General features: G+C 43.3%; 1 protein-coding gene across 2 annotated transcripts in view; it reads right to left on the minus strand.

The window, feature by feature from the left end:
* The window catches only part of bckdhb (branched chain keto acid dehydrogenase E1 subunit beta), a 541209-nt gene that overhangs the window by 289036 nt on the left and 234234 nt on the right, over positions 1–17939 (minus strand). The window lies entirely within an intron of this gene.

Below are 17939 nucleotides of genomic sequence, written 5' to 3' on the forward strand. Positions count from 1 at the left end.
TGTGTGAGGCGGACTGGTTGAACTGGGTGCTCTTTGCCTTTCCGTCATTGTTCACAGGTTTATATGTAACCTTTAGGGCTGCTGACCAAGGGCCGTGCGGCTCTTTGTCAGCTGGCGGAGACACGATGGGCCGAAATAGCCTCCTTCTGCGCTGTAAATTTCTATGTTTCTATGTTAAAATGGCTGCATAACAAATCATAGGGTCATATGCATTTTTAAGGCGGCTCCCAGGCTGTGCACAAATTTGCTGTCACGTTTCCCTACAGTACAACAATGGTTACGCTTAAGAGTACTATTGGCTGTGATGTGCTTTGGGGCGTTCTGAGATTGTGAAAGCTGCTATGTAAATGCAAGTTTGTTCTTTCTTGCTTTCATTCGTTGAATGAGGTCAGGTTGGTGCTAATTATGATGCAGTATATGCTTTTAGGCTGGCAATATCAAAAATAAAATGTAATGTCAGCTAGATTCATAGGGCCCAAGTTTCCACATGATTTGCGCCTGATTTTTAGGAGCAACTGGTGGAGAACGGACTATCTTAGAAATCGCAATTCTCCACATTTTTTTTCTGCAGTTCTAGGCAGGTAGAACAGTTCCACTTTGGAACAGAATTTTTTCTTCAAAAGGGGGTGTGTCCGGCCACTGACGCCTGATTTCAAAGTTTCCACAGTGAAAACGTACTCCAAACTAACTTAGAATGGAGCAAGTGAAGATTTTTGTAGAACTGAAAAAACCTGTTCTACACATTAAAAAAATCAGGCGCAGGTTACAAATTAGGCGTCCAGAACGAGGTGGGGGGGGGGAGGGGGGGGGAGGGAAGTCATTAAATTCTATAATAAATCCTTATTTATACTTCTGCAAATATTATACAAATAAATCCAACCTGAATAAAAATTTATAAGCAAAGAAAAGATTAAATAAACCATCTCCCTACCTGTGTGAAAGTGCTTCAGCCAGGGAGAATGCTGCAGTAAGCCTCACAAAACAAGGCAGCCGTTCGTTCTCGACGGCAGCGGGGGGGGGGGGGGGGGGGGGGGGAGGAAGCCGTTCCCGACGGTGGGCCGGGGGGGGGAGGAGACAGTGCGAAGGCTGCAGGAAGCCTCAGAAGTTGAGCAGCCATTCCCGACGGCAGGGGGGAGGCCTTCGGGAAATGACTGCCTCAACTTTGAGGCTTCCTGCACCTTCTCACTGCTGCAAGAAGCCTCAGTGCTTTTATTAAAAAATGTTCAAAAATTAAACAGCTACAAAGAACTACAAAAATGGCCGAGTGCCAATGTTTCCTTCACACTGCGCGTGCGCGAACTCTCCAACGCGCACGCGCAGGGTTGCCGGCAGGAAAAAAAACAATTTAAATGGTACCCGCCCCCTCCCACTTACAAAATCGGCGCGAGTGTAGGCTCTGCCCCCCTGGGCGCCGCGCCAGGCAGACAAGGAGCTGCAGGGCGCTCGAGAATAGCGCGGTTTTTTTTAGGCGCCGTTTTAGGCGCGAAAAACGGGCGCCCAGCTCGGAGGGGCGCCCGTTTTTTATCATGTGGAAACTTGGGCCCATAGAGTCATAGAAATTTACAGCACGGAAGAGGCCATTCGGCCCATCGTGTCCGTGCTGACTGAGAAAGAGTTATCCAGCCTAATCCCACGTCCAGCCTTGTAGGTTACGGCACTTCAAGTGCATCTCCAAGTACTTTTTAAATGTGGTGAAAGCTTCTGCCTCTACCTCCCTTTCAGGCAGTGAATCTAAAGAGTCAACTTGATTCCTTCGTATGTTTATGCTGGGAACAAATCAAAACATGTTTCTAATCTTATAACTGAAAGTTTTTTTTCTCAGTTAAATTGCAAATGCATGATAAAGTTGGAACTAGCACTCTTCAACTTTCTCTGATCAAAAGCAGAGACACATTTTGATTTCAGGAGTGATCTCATACTCTGGGATCTTTGTTTAATGTAGACGTGGGTAATAATTAATTGTTTTTCTAGTTTTTTCACTGCAACAAATTTCCAGATGTCTCCAGTTGATTCTGTTGTCAAACTGTTGCCATTCGAAATGACATCAACATAACAACGCAGAATCCCACACTGTGCTATAACTCAGTGCAGCTTATTTGCGGAGCTGTTAAAATGAAGCAACAAGCAATATCTTAATTAACTAAAGTGATTTTAATTATTATACTTATTAAAAGTCTGACTACTAGTTACCGCCACCCACTCGGAATTCACAAATTCAATTACATTTTTATTGCATTGTTTTTGCTTCTAAATGTGACAAAATAATTAGCAATTAAGAGCAATATATTTCAGCTAGTAGTCATGAAAGCTTCCCGCATGACCGAATGTTTTTTAACAAAAGTACCTGGTAGTTCCAGAGGAATGAACACTGTGGCTCTAGAATTGTCTAGACCTATAAGCTCTCCATAAGTTTTTGACACTGAAAAAAGTCCAGTGAAAGACAAAAAACAGCTTCTCGATCTCAGATCACTGAAAACGGGAAAATTTGGATGTCTGTGAACAAACAAGAGTGTGCACCAGAGAGAGAATGTTGTGCACATATAGGATTTCCAAAAGCAAAAAAGAGATCGCACAGCAAATCTCGAAATAAGAACATAAAAAAATCGGAGCAGGAGTAGGCCATTTGGCCCCTCGAGCCTGCTCCACCATTTAATAAGATCATGGCTGATCTGATCATGGGCTCAGCTCCATTTCCCTGCCCGCTCCCCATAACCTTAGACTCCCTTATCGCTCAAAAATCTGTCCATCTCGCCTTAAATATATTCAATGAACAATTTGCTATTGAAATTTAGCCAGATGTCAAATCTTTGAATAATTACAGCTATGATATCCAACAATTTAACTGTTTTTTTTACACTATCATCTCCAAGATGTTAAGAAGTGTGTAAACTGTACAATATCACTTGCTGACTTTGTTGCAAATTTGTAACAATTATATTTGTTTGAAGGAAGTAAATTCATGTTAAAAAGAACAGTAACAACATTACAAAACAAATTAATTAGCTGTGAAGTATTTTGGGAAAATGACAGAAACTGCATTAATGCAAGACCTTCTTTCTTTTACTTGGTTTTTGCATAACACTTTTCATGATCTCTGGACTTCCAAAGCATTTCATAACCAATTAATTACTTTTGAGGTTTAGTCATTATTTCTTGCAGGCAAACGTGGCAGCCAATTTGCACACAGCAAAGGCTTGCAAACATGAATTTGGATGAGTCAGCATATAATGTGTTTTGGTGGTGCTGGCTGAAGGATGAGTGTTGGCCAGGACAGTTGAAGGACTCCCTCATCTTTTTCAAAAAAGTGCCATGAGATCTTATGTCATTTGCAAACACCTGCGCAAGCAGATGGAACCTTAGTTTAATGTTCCATCTGAAAGACGAGACATCAGATAATGAAGCATTCTTCAGTACGTCACTGAAGTGTAAGGCTAGATTAGTGCTCAAGTCCTGCAGTGGGACTTGAACGCATAACCTTCTGACTCAGAAGCAACAGTGCTAGAACTGAGCCAAGTATCACTTAAAGAAGCAATCTTTCCATTGGAAATAATGACAGAATTACTTGTACAAAATGTCTGCTAAAATGTTTCGGTGTAACTTCAAATAGTTGTGTTCCCATTACCTTTTTTCCCTTTAAAATTAAACAGTGTGATGCGAGTCATTTGATAGACTCACCTGCAATCGACTGTACTCAGTTGTTAATTTCACTAACGTCATTGGGGTGGAAAAGCCTGTGGCAGTAAGATATACCCCAAAGGTAGGGGAGGGGCTACGGAAGGCAGACCATCTACTGCTGAAACTCTAGTCCGTATCTTTGTCACCTTCCGACTACAACAACTTGTATTTATATAGTGCCTTTAACATAGTGAGAAGTCCCAAGGAGCTTCACAGGAGTATTATGCGATAAATATTTGACACCGAGCCGCATAAGTAGAAATTAGCACAGGTGGCCAAAAGCTTGGTCAAAGAGGTACGTTTTAAGGAGCGGCTTGAAGGAGGAGAGAGGTAGAGAGGCTAAGAGGTTTAGGCAGGGAGTTCCAGAGCTTGGGGCCTAGGCAACAGAAGACACGGCCACCAATGGTTCAGCGATTACAATCAGGGATACTCAGGAGGGCAGAATTAGAGGATGATATTGCATCTGCCCATTTCACCAGTCTGTCTGTGTTCTCCTGAAGTCTGCCACAATCCTCCTCACAATTTACTATGTTTAGTGTCATCTGCAAACTTTGAAATTGTACTTCCTATATCCAAGTCCAGGTCATTTATACACAATAAAAACAATGGTCCTAATACCGATCCCTGGGGGACCCCATTGTTACCACCATCTCTTTAATCCCATGTGTTTCTATTTTCCAAATATGTTTGATATGTGGCATTTCATCAAATGCCTTTTGAATGTTCACAGATACATCTACTGCACTGCCTTCATCAATGCTCCGTTACTTGATCATTTACTTAAACCCTAACTCTTTAACAAAGCTTCGGTCACTCTTCCTAATATCTGTTGCTTTGGTTCGAAGTCCATTTTATTTTATCATACTTGTGAACCACCTTGGGATGTTTCTCTACATTTTGGTAAGAAAAATAAGGAGGCCATATATTACTTAGAAAATAAGAATCTAAATAGGGTAGAGGAGCAAAGGGATCTGGGAGTATAAATAGACAAAGTTGTGATGCAGGTCAATAAGGGCATAACAAAAGCAAACAAAGCACTAGGGTTTATTTCTGGAGGGATAGAATTGAAAAGTAGAGAAATTATACTAAACTTGTATCAAACCTTGGTTAGACCACACTTGGAGTACTGTGCAGTCATATCATAAAAAGGATATAGAGGCATTGGAGAGAGTGCAAACAAGATTTACAAGGATAACCAGATGCTAGCAGGAACCTTTGTCTTCAGTCCCCACCACAAACTCTGCTCCCTAGCCACCGACATCATCCCTCACCCTGACCAGTGTCTAAGGCTGAATCAGACCTGGTCATCTTATTTGAGCTTGAGCTGAGCTTCCGATCCAATATCCTCACCAAGATTGCCTACTTCTACCTCCATAACATTGCCCATTTCTGCTCTTGCCTCTGCTCATCTGCTGCTGAGACCCTCATCCATACCTTCGTTACCTCTAGACCCAACTATTCCAATGCTCTCCTGACCAGCCTCCCAACTTGCACCCTTCATAAACTTGAGCTCATCCAAAACTCTGCTGTCCGTATCCTAACTCTCACAAAGTCCTGTTCACCCATCATCCCTGTACTCACTGACCTACATTGGCTCCCGGTTCACCAAAGCCTCGATTAAAAAATTCTCACCCTTATGTACAAATCCCTCCATGGCTTCGCTCAATCCTATCTCTATAACCTCCTCCAGCCCGACAACCCTCCATGATCTCTGCATTCTTCCAATTTTGGCCTCTTGCGCATTCCCAATTTTCATCGCTCCACCAGTGGTCGGCCATTTAAGACTGAGATGAGGAGGAATTTCTTCACTTAGAGGGCTGTGAATTTTTGGAATTCTCTACCCCAAAGGGCTGTGGATGCTGAATTGTTGAATATATTCAAGGCTGATATAAATAGATTTTTGGATTCTAAGGGAATCAAGGGATATAGGGATCGGCAGGAAAATGGAGTTGAGGTCAAAGATCATCCATGATTTTACTGAATGGCGGAGCAGGCTCAAGGGGCCATATGGCCTATGCCTGCTCCTAATTCTTAAGTCATGGTCTTACCATTGGCGGCCATGCCTTCAGGTGGTAGGACCCAAGTTCTGGAATTCCCTCCCTAAGCCTCTATACCTATATACCTATCTATCTTCCTTTAAGACACTCCTTAAAACCTATCTCTGTGATCGAGCTAGTCCTCATATCTCCTTAAGGAGCTGTGTCAAATTTTGGTTGATAATGCTCCTGTGAAACGCCTTCGGAATTTTTACAACATTAATATGGTATATTAGTGCACGTTCTGGTCAAGTCAAGCATTCCATATCCCAAGAGTGAACGCCACAAATAGGGAATATGAAATGACTATCTTAACTACGAACAACTTTCTATTAGGTAACTTCACAACTCTTTACTTTGAATTCATCTCTCATTTGAAAATCTGATTTCTAACCAATCTAATATAATGCAAGAAAGCAGTTTAAATGTTGCTGCTAAATACTTTTTGGTATTCCTTTGTTTTCAAATATGAAAGCACAGAATAAGTGTTTTTACAGTAGATATAATCCCATAAACGCCCATCAGGAAGTAAACAAAATTACATGTTACTGCAACATAATTCTTCTTGTCCAAGTATAGGCATTTTAATAACACGTTTGTTGCATTTCATCTCAGAATTCTACCTCAAAAGTTAAAATAAAGGCTGGGTTAGTAGTCTCTCACTCAGTTTTCATTCCTTATTGAAGGGACTAAATCAGATAGTAAACAAACATATGGAACATTTTGCATACCCAATAATAGCATGAAACAGTGAAATACTAGCCACAGTTGTAACTTTGTCATACTACAATTGCTGGTGCAAGTTTAAATTAGCAGTTTATGTAAACAAACCTTAGTTCATCCTGTTGTTTATAAGTTCACTAGCAAAAAAACCTTAATTCCATTATTCAATGGATATATTTGTGCGTGTATTCGAGTTAGCTAGTTTGAAAGCGACTCATATGGCACTGGTTTTCTCCTTCAATACATACCTATGCTGTTTTGTAAAGTACCACCAGCCTAAAGATTATATTCACTCCTGTAGTCTATGTCCCACAGTTACCTCACAACAAAAACAGAGCCAGATATCTGGGATAGAATTAGTGTGAAAGAATTCTTAAAATGCATTCAGAAGAACTTTTTTAGCCAGTACATAGCAAGCCCAACAAGAAAGGGGGCTATTCTGGACATAGTTTTAGGGAATGAAGCTGAGCAGGTGGAAGGGGTATCAGTGGGAGAGCATTTTGGCGGTAGTGATCATAATTCAGTTAGATTTAACATAGTTATGGAAAAGGACAAAGATAGACCAGGAATAAAAATTCTAGTGGGGTGCCGCAGGGATCAGTGCTGGTACCCCAACTATTTACAATCTACCACTTGGAAGAAAGGACTGAGTGTAACGTAGCCAGTATGCTGACGATACGAAGATGAGAGGAAAAGCAATGTGTGAGGAGGACACAAGAAATCTGCAAAAGGACATAGACAGGCTAAGTGAGTGGGCAAAAATTTGGCAGATGGAGTATAATGTTGGAAAGTGTGAGGTCATGCACTTTAGCAGAAAAAAAATCAAAGGGCAGGTTATTATTTAAATGGAGAAAGATTGCAAAGTGCTGCAGTACATGTGCACGAAACACAAAAGGATAGTATGCAGATACAGCAAGTGATCAGGAAGGCCAATGGTATCTTGGCCTTTATTGCAAAGGGGATGGAGTATAAAAGCAGGGAAGTCTCGCTACAGCTATAAAACGGTATTGGTGAGGCCACACCTGGAATACTGTGTGCAGTTTTGGTTTCCATATTTACAAAAGGATATACTTGCTTTGGAGGCAGTTCAAAGAAGGTTCACTAGGTTGATTCCGGGGATGAGGAGGGACTTATGAGGAAAGGTTGTGTAGGTTGGGCCTCTACTCATTGGAATTCAGAAGAATGAGAGGTGATCTTATCGAAACATATAAGATTATGTGGGGGCTTGACAGGGTGGATGCAGAGAGGGTGTTTCCACTGATGGGGGAGACTAGAACTAGAGGGCATGATCTTAGAATAAGGGGCCGTCCATTTAAAACAGAGATGAGAAGAAATTTATTCTCTGAGGGTTGTAAATCTGTGGAATTCGCTGCCTCAGAGAGCTGTGGAAGCTGGGACATTGAATAAATTTATAACAGAAACAGACAGCTTCTTAAACGATAAGGGGTAAGAGGTTATGGGGAGCGGGCGAGAAAGTGGAGCTGAGTCCATGATCAGATCAGCCATGATCTTATTGAATGGCGGAGCAGGCTCGAGGGGCCGTATGGCCTACTCCTGTTCCTACTTCTTATGTTTTATGTTCTCAATTGGGGAAAAGCTAATTTTACTAAGCTGTGATGTGATTTAACCAAAGTGGACTGGAAAACAGCTACTCAAAGGTAAATCAGTGTCAGAGCGGTGGGTGGCATTCAAGGAGGAGATATTAAGGGTTCAGAGCAACTATGTTCCCTTAAAGAAAAAGGGGGGGGGCGGGGGGACTAACAAAGCTAGAGCCTCCTGGATGTCAAGGGACATACAGGGTAGGATAAATAAAAAAAGGGAAGCTTGTGACAGATACCGAGGGTTAAATACTGCAGAAGTCCTACAGGAGTATAGAAAGTGCAGGGGTGAAATTAAAAAGGAAATTAGGATAGCAAAAAGAGGTAATGAAAAAATATTGGCAAGTAAAATCAAGGAAAATCCAAAGATGTTTTATAAATACATTAAGAGCAAGAGGATAACTAAAGAAAGATGGAGACCATAAAGGTAACCTGTGTGTGGAGGTAGAACACATGGGTATGGTTCTTGATGAATACTTTGCATCTATTTTCACAAAAGAGTGGGACGATACAGACATTGCAATCAGGGAGGAGTGTGAAATATCATAGAAACATAGAAAATAGGTGCAGGAGTAGGCCATTCGGCCCTTCGAGCCTGCACCGCCATTCAATGAGTTCATGGCTGAACATGCAACTTCAGTACCCCATTCCTGCTTTCCCGCCACACCCTTGATCCCCTCAGTAGCAAGGACTACATCCAACTCCTTTTTGAATATATTTAGTGAACTGGCCTCAACAGCTCTCTGTGGCAGAGAATTCCACAGGCTCACCACTCTCTGGGTGAAGAAGTCTCTCCCCATCCCGGTCGCAAACAGCCCACCCCTCATCCCCAGACCGTGACCCCTGGTCAGATGAAATAAACATCTGTTTATTAAGTATTAAGGTGCTTACCATCTTTGAAAGAGGATAAATCCCCAGGCCTGGATGAAATGTATGCCAGGTTGTTAAAAGAAGCAAGAGAGGAAATAGCAGACCATCATTTTCCAATCCTCTCTGGCTACAGGTGTGGTGCCGGAGGACTGGAGGACTGCTAACGTTGTACCGTTGTTTAAAAAGTGAGCAAGGGATAGACCGAGTAATTACAGGCCAGTCAGCCTAACCTCGGTGGTGGGAAAATTACTGGATAAAATTCTCAGGGATAGGATAAATCTTCATTCAGGAAGACATGGATTAATCAAGGACAGTCCGCATGGATTTGTTAAGGGAAGGTCGTATCTGACTAACAATTGAATTTTTTGAGGTGGTAACACGGAGCGTCGATGAGGGTAATGCATTTGATATAGTCTATAGGGATTTTAGCAAGGCTTTTGATAAGATCCCACATGACAGACTGGTCACGAAAGTAAAAGCCCATGGGATTTAAAGCAATGTGGCAAGTTCAATCCAAAATTGGCTGAGATGCAGGAAGCAAAGGGTGATGGTCGACGGATGTTTATTGTGACTGGAAGGCTATTTCCAGTGGGGTTCCGCAGGGCTCAGTACTAGGCCACTTGTTTTTTTGTAGTATACATCAATGATTTGGACTTGAATGTAGGGGGTATGATTAAGAAGTATGCAGATGATACATAAATTTGTCCGTGTGTTGATAATGAAGAAGAAAGCTTTAAACTGCAGGAAGATATCAATGGACTGGTCAGGTGAGCAGAAGAGTGCCAAATGGAATTCAATCCGGAGAAGTGTGAGGTAATGCATTTGGGGAGGGCTAACAAGGAAAGGGAATACACAATAAATGGTAGGACGGTAGGACACCGGGAAGTGGAGAGAAACAGAGGGACCTTGGAGTGCATAATGGTAGCGCGACAGATAGATCAGGTGTTTGTAAGGGGATAAAAAATGGTCTAGATTGTAGGGCTTATCAGTATTAGGAGGTTCTGAGGAATCGGGAGTTCCTCTGTCTTTATAGGGATTGTAACTGTAAAACATGCTTATGCATGTAAAGCACGCTTATACACTTGCTTGAATGGGTTTTAAGAAAGGGAAGCACAAAGCTTGCTATGTTGCAAAGTCTGATGGTTAATGAACCATCCATTGTATTAACCTTAGTACAGACAAATGGAAACTTACATATTCAGTACAAAACAAGGACAGTAAAATGTTTGGGAACATAGATTATAGCAGCATGGGAACAGGATGGTATTGACTGGTAGTTTTGACGAGAGTTCTTGGGAGAGGGATAAGGAGGCACCACCCTGGAAATAAAAGTTAATCAACACGTCATGAGGAACTGAGGCAAAGTTGACACCACTGAATAACACATTCCGGGAAGGTGACGTGTGATGGGAGATGGACAGGTGGGGGAGAGCCACTCGAAGCCTGTCTCATGAGGGTCGACGAATCAATGGAACTTCGCTGATAGCAGTAGGCCAATCGGTGGCTTTTTTGGAGGGTCGCATGCCTCGAGAACCTGTATAATTGTAATTGTAAAACCTCTGATCTGAGAAGTGCTCATCGGAACCCTTCCCCTGCATGCTTGAATAAAAAACGGTTAACCGAGGTTTCGTTTGAGTGATTCCGTGGTCACTATATGGACGGGCGGGTGTCGATTCCTTACATCAGGGAGTCCACCTTGAGGAATAGAAGTCTTCTTTTTACCCCAACAGTGTTTAAGAAGGCATGCGGGATACTTGCCTTTGTTAGCCGAGGCATAGAGTACAAGAGCAGGGAGGTTATGCTTGAACCTGTATAAAATACTAGTTAGGCCACAAGCTGGAGTACTGCATGCAGTTCAGGTCACCACATTACAGAAAAGATGTGATTACACTAAAGAGGGTAAAGAGATTTACAAGGATGTTGCCTGGACTGGAAAATTTTAGCTATGAGGAAAGATTGGATGGGCTGAGGTTGTTTGCTTTGGAACAGAGGAGGCTGAGGAGAGACCGAATCGAGGTGTATAAAATTATGAGGGGCCTAGATAGAGTGGATAGGAAGGACCTATTTCCGTTAGCTGAGGGGTCAATATCCAGGGGGCTTAGATTTAAAGTAAGTGGTAGGTTTAGAGGGGATTTTCACCCAGATGGTGGTGCGGGTCTGGAACACGCTGCCTGAAACGGTAGTAGAGGCAGAAACTCTTATAGCATTTAAAAAGTACTTGGATATGCACGTGAAGTGCTATAACCAACAAAGCTACGGACCAAGAACTGAAAAGTGGGATTAGGCTGGATAGCTCTTTGTCAGCCAGCACTGGCATGATGGGCCAAATGGGTAAATGTCTATGATTCTATCGAGCAAGGTGAAACTTCAGACACTGATACTTATGTCCTATAGCTGCACATCACCATGGCCCACAGTGGTACCCCATCTGATGCTCCAACAGTCTTTTTAGTAATTGGCATTTCCTAACAAAGGAAACACAATCATTGACACTACTGAAAGTAATTTATTATCACCTCAGTATTAACACTGAGTAAGAGGACCACAATATACATGTGGGAATGCATTTTAAAATCAGAACTAGCTGGGTGAGGGGACAGATATACAAGCAACACTCAGTTATAACAAACCACTATGAGAAACAACAAGAATAAAACCGGATGGAACACTTGGCATCAACCTCGGCACCAGCACTTGCTATGGACACGACAACGGCACACCCAGCCCAGTCGACCCTGCAAAGTCCTCCTCACCAACATCTGGGGATTTATGCCAAAATTGGGAGAGTTGTCCCACAGTCTAATCAAGCAACAGTTTGACACAGTCATATGCACAGAATCATACCTTTCAGCCAATGTCCCAGACTCCTTTATCACCATCCCTGGGTATGTCCTGTCCCACTGGCAGGACAGACCCGCCAAGGGTAGAAGCACAGTGGTACACAGTCAGGAGGAAGTGGCCCTCAACATTGACTTCAGACCCCATAAAGTCTCATGGCTTCAGATCAAGCATGAGCAAGGAAACCTCTTGCTGATTACCACCTACTGCCCTCCCTCAGCTGATGAATCAATACTCTTCCATCTTAAAGAAGCACTGAGAGTAGCAAGGGCACAGACTGTACTCTTGGTGGGGGGGCTGCATCACCAAGAGTGGTTCAGTAGCACCACCACTGACCGAGCTGGCCGAGTCCTGAAGGACATAGCTGCCAGACTGGGTCTGCAGCAGATGGTGAGAGGACCAACGCAAGGGAAAAGCCTACTTGACCTCATGCTCACCAATCTACCTGTTGAAGATACATCTGTCCAGGACAGCATTGATAGCAGTGACCACTGCACATTCATTGTGGAGATGAAGTCCCATCTTCACACTGAGGACACTCTCCATGTGTTGTGTGGCACTACCAATGTGCTAAATGGGATAGATTCAGAACAGATCTAGCAGCTCAGAACTGGGCATCCATGAGGTGTTGTGGGTCATCAGCAGCAGCAGAATTATATTCCACCACAATCAGTAACCTCATGGCCTGGCATTTCCCTCATTCTACCATTACCATCAAGCCAGGGGACCAACCCTGGTTCAATGAGGAGTGCAGAGGAGCATGCCAAGAGCACTGCCAGGCATACATAAAAATGTGGTGCCAACCTGGGGAAGCTGCAACACAGGACTACATGCATGCTGAAAAGCGGAAGTAGCATGCCATCGACAGGACTATGTGATCCCATAATTAACGGATCAGATCAAAGCTCTGCAATCCTGCCACATCCAGTCGCAAATGGTGGTGGATCATTAAACAACAACAGGAGGAGGCTCCATGAATATCCCCATTCTTAATGATGGCAGAGCCCAGCATGTATGTGCAAAACACAAGGCTGGTGTTTGCAACCATCTTCAGCCAGAAGAGCCGCATGAATTATCCATATCGGCATCCTCCTGAGGTCCTCACCATCACAGAAGCCAGTCTTCAACCAATTCATTTCACTCCACTTGATAACAAGAAACGGCCGAGTGCACTGGATACAGCAAAGGCTATGGGCCTCTACAACATCACTGCTGTCGTGCTGAAGACTTGTGCTCCAGAACTAACCACGTCTTTAGCCAAGCTGTTCTAGTACAGCTACAACACTAGCATCTACCTGACAATGTTGTAAACTGCGCAGGTATGTCCTGTTATCAAAAAGCAGGACAAATCCAATCCAGCCAATTACCGACCCATCAATCATCAGCAAAGTGATGGAATGCGTCATCGACAGTGCTATCAAGTGGCACTTACTCTCAAATAATCTGCTCACTAATGCCCAGTTTGGGATCCACCAGGACCACTCGGCTGCAGACCTCATTACAGCCTTGGTCCAAACAGGACAAAAGAGCTAAATTCCAGAGATGAGGTGAGAGTGACTGCCCTTGATATCAAGGCAGCATTTGATCGAGTGCGCATCAAGAAGTCCTCGTAAAACTGAAGTCAGGGGGAAAATGCTCCACTGGCTGGAGTCATACCTAACACAAAGGAAGATGATTGTGGTGGTTGGAGGTCAATCATCACAGCTTCAGGACATCGCTGCAGGAGTTCCTCAGGCCTAGGCTGCTTCTTCAGCTGCTTCACCTATGACCTTTCCACCATCATAAGGTCAGAAATGGGGATGTTTACTGATGACTGCACAGTGTTCAGTGCCATTCGCACCTTCTCAGATAATGAAGCAGTCCATAGCCACATGCAGCAAGACCTAGACGACATTCAGGCTTGGGCTGATTAGTGGCAAGTAACATTCACGCCAAACAAGTGCCAGGCAATGACTATCTCCAACAAGCAACAGTCTAACCACCGCCACTTGACATTCAACAGCATTACCATCGCTGAATCCCCCACCATCAATATCCTGGGGATCACCACTGACCAGAAATGTAACTGGACCAGCCACATGAATACTGTGACAAGAGTAGGTCAGAGGCTGGGTATTCTGCAGCGAGTGTCTTACCTCCTGACTTCCCAAAGCCTTTCCACCATCTATAAGGCATAAGTCAGGAGTGTGATGGAATACTCTCCACTTGCCTGGGTGTGTGCAGCTCCAATAACACTCGAGAAGCATGACACCATCCAGGACAAAGCAGCTCACTTGTTTGGCACCCCTTCCACCACCTTAAACATTCACTCACTCCACCACTGGCCTAGCATAACTGCAGTGTGTACCATCTACAAGGTGCACAACAGCAACTCGCCATGGCTTCTTCGACAGCACCTCCTCCACTTAGAAGGACAAGGGCAGCGGGCGCATGGTAATATCATCACTTGCAGGTTTCCTCCAAGTCACACACCATCCTGACTTGGAAGTATATCACCATTCCTTCATTGTCGCGGAGTCAAAATCCTGGAACTCCCTCCCTAACAGCACTGTGGGAGTACTTTCACCATATTGACTGCAGCGGTTCAAGAAAGCGGCTCAGCACCATCTTCTGCACGGCCTTGCCAGCGACGTCCACATCCCGTGAACGAATAAAAAAAAATACATCTTGCCAGAGCCACAGCCAGTCACTGCAGCAAGTACATCTAACTATTGGTGTGGCTGGGTTAAATACCTAACAGAATATCAATTACAATCTGGTTTGGGGATGGAAGAGAATATACCTAAATGATAAAATTTTGCATCATGATCAGGCTTTTTGGGTGTGGGTTGGGGGCAAGAATAAAAAAGCGCATCTCAACACTAGCAGCGCAAACCGAATAGTGTTCCCTGTTTGTTGACAAATATACAGGTTGGAAAAAGACAGATACAATAGAGAAATAACAATCTTTAGACTCTCTCACTGACCCATTGGGTTTCTTGCTGTTCCACCATACTGATGTGTCCAATAGGATATACATTTCAGACAATGGAAGATGATTCTTGACATCTTACTGCATGAGTTCTACCCACTTCAGAGCTTTAAAATATTCAAATTTTGCTAAATGGCCTTTACAATAGAAATTGTAATTCTAATGAGCTCTACACCAATAACAGTAATATGGCAACTGAAATTTTATGTACTACAGAACTCCACTAACTAAATGAACATCATAAGCATCAACCTAAACATAGATGTCAATTAAAAGTAATCCCTCATCAAAAACCCACCCTTGACCCCTGTCCTTGCAAACTACCGCCTCTCCTCCAACATCCCATTCCTCTCCAAAGACGTTCAATGTATTGTTGCCTCCGAAATCTGTACCCATCTTTCCTGCACACCATGTTTAAACCCCTCCAATCAGGTTTCCTCCCTGCCACAGCATTGAAATGGCTCATCAAAGTCACAAATGACATTCTATGCTGTGACCATGGTAAACTATCCCTCCTCATCCTTCTCTACCTGTCTGCAGCCTTTGTCACAGCTGACCACACCACTCTCCTCCAATCTCTCTCCTCCATCATCCAGCTGGGTGAGATGCCCTTCGCCTGGTTCTAGTCTTTTCTAGCCAGTCGTAACCAGAGAATCACCAGCAATGGTTCTCATGCTAAGACAGGAGATAATTGCATCAGTCTTCCCAATATTTATTTGGAGGATCGATCCTTGGCCCCCTCCTATTTCTCATCCACATGCTGTCCCTCAACAACATTATCCTTTCAGGTCAGGTTCCACATGCACGCTGATGACAACCAGCTCTACCTCTCAAACAGCTCTCTCGACTTCTCCGCTGTCTGATTTTTCATGATGCATGTCCAACATTGGATGAGCAGAAATTTCCTCCAAATAAATATTGGGAAGACTGAAGCAATTGTCTTGAGTTTCCGCTACATCCTGTACCGGAGTCACCGAGTCCCTGGCCACTGGCTGAAGCTGAACCAGACCGTTCACAACCTTATCGCCCTATTTGAACCTGATCTGAGCTACCAATCCCTTTCCATCACTAAGACCGCCTATTTTCACCTCCGTAACATCACCCGTCTCTGCCCTTGCCTCAGCTCATCTGCTGCTGAAAACCTCATCCATGCCTCTCTGTTACCTCTGGACTTGACGATTCCAATGCTCATCTGGCCAGCCTCCCAACTTGCACCCTCTGTAAACTTGAGCACATCCAAAGCTCTGCTGCTGGTATCCTAATTCGTACCAAGTCCTGTTCAGCCATCACCCGTGCTCGCTGACCTATGTTGGCTATTTTTTCAAATTTCTCCAGGCCTTGCCCCTCTCCATCTCTGTAACCTCCTCTAGCCCTCCAACACTCCAAGATCTCTGCGCTTCTCCAGCACAGGATCAACGGGCCAAATGGCCTCCTTCTGTGCTGTAACCATTCTATGATTCTATGGTCTCTTGTGCATCCCCAATTTTCATCGCTCCACCATTAACGGCAGTGCCTTTAGCTGCCTAGTCATAAGTTCTGGAATTCACTCCCTAAACCTCCCAACTCTTCTAACTCCCTCGCCTCCTTTAAGACACTCCTTAAAATCTCACTCTTTGACCAAGCTTTTGGTCACCTTCTTTTATATCTCATGTGGTTCAGTATCAAATTTTACTTGATAATGCTCTTGTGATGCGCTATAAAAATGCAAGTTGTTGTTGTAATATATCTGTATCACTGCCATTTATTCCGGTTGATACATTCAAATTTAAAAAGTTATATATAAAATCAGTTTTACTAATATTTTTGAAAAACATAATCAAAATTGCATATGATGGAAGGATGTATCTTTGCATTTTTAGGCAAAAGAGATATGAATATGTTAGAAAATAATTTTAATCCATTATATATTTATAGAATGCATGTAAAAAAAAAAATTGCATTTAGTTAGCGTCATTCATGTCCTCAATAGCCCCAATGTCCCAAAACATTTCACAGCCAATGAAGTACATTTTTAAGCAGTTATTGTTATGTGGGCAAACACGGCAGCCAATGTGCACATAGCAAGGTCTCAAAATTGCAACGAGATAAATGGAACAGTTAGTCTGTTTTAATACTGGTGGACGAGAGATAAATATTGGCCAGGACACAGATTCTCCTTTTTAAAAAAAAAATGTAATGCCATGAGATCGTTCACATCCATCTGAAAGGACAGACCAACAGAACTCTCCTGATCTTCAAATTATTCCATGGGATCTTTTAAATCCACCTGAACAGGCACACAAGTTTATCAAATATTAATAATTAGAAATAAAATAATTGAACTGCAAGTAAAAAACTGTTTAGTACAAACATGGGTTCAAACTACTGATCCTGGTTGAATTACTTTGTAGAATGTTTTCCAACATCCAGTCCCTTGTGAATGAAGCAGCATCAGGATCCAAAATGTTATAATTCCTCAAATAGTTCGACAGAACACTTACAAATAGTTCTACTAGTACTTACAATTATATTAACTGGCAGAGCAGTAATAAGATAATTACAGTGTCAAGCCCCCACCAGCATGGCAGCCACCCACACATGGGGCCCAAGTTTCCACATGATTTGCGCCTGATTTTTAGGAGCAACTGGTGGAGAATGGACTATCTTAGAAATCGCAATTCTCCACATTTTTTTTTCTGCAGTTCTAGTCAGTTAGAACAGTTTCACTTTGGAACAGAATTTTTTCTTCAAAAGGGGGCGTGTCCGGCCACTGACGCCTGATTTCAAAGTTTAAACAGTGAAAACGTACTCCAAACTAACTTAGAATGGAGCAAGTGAAGATTTTTGTCGAACTAAAAAAACCTTGTCTACACATTTAAAAAATCAGGCGCAGGTTACAAATTAGGCGTCCAGAACGAGGTGGTGGGGGGGAGGGGGGGGAAGGGAAGTCATTAAATTCTATAATAAATCCTTATTTATATTTCTACAAATATTATACAAATAAATCCAATCTGAATAAAAATTTATAAGCAAATAAACCATCTTCCTACCTGTGTGAAAGTGCTTCAGCCAGGGAGAATGCTGCAGGAAGCCTCACAAGTTGAGGCAGCCGTTCGTTCTCGACGGCAGCGGGGGGGGGGGGGGAGGAAGCCGTTCCAGACGGCGGGCGGGCGGGAGTGCGGGCCCAACTGACTGACCGAACGCAGCGGGGGGGGGGGGGGGAGGAAGCCATTCCCGACGGCGGGCGGG

Source organism: Pristiophorus japonicus, chromosome 7 (assembly GCF_044704955.1).
Source record: "Pristiophorus japonicus isolate sPriJap1 chromosome 7, sPriJap1.hap1, whole genome shotgun sequence".
Classification (NCBI taxonomy): Eukaryota; Metazoa; Chordata; class Chondrichthyes; family Pristiophoridae; genus Pristiophorus; species Pristiophorus japonicus.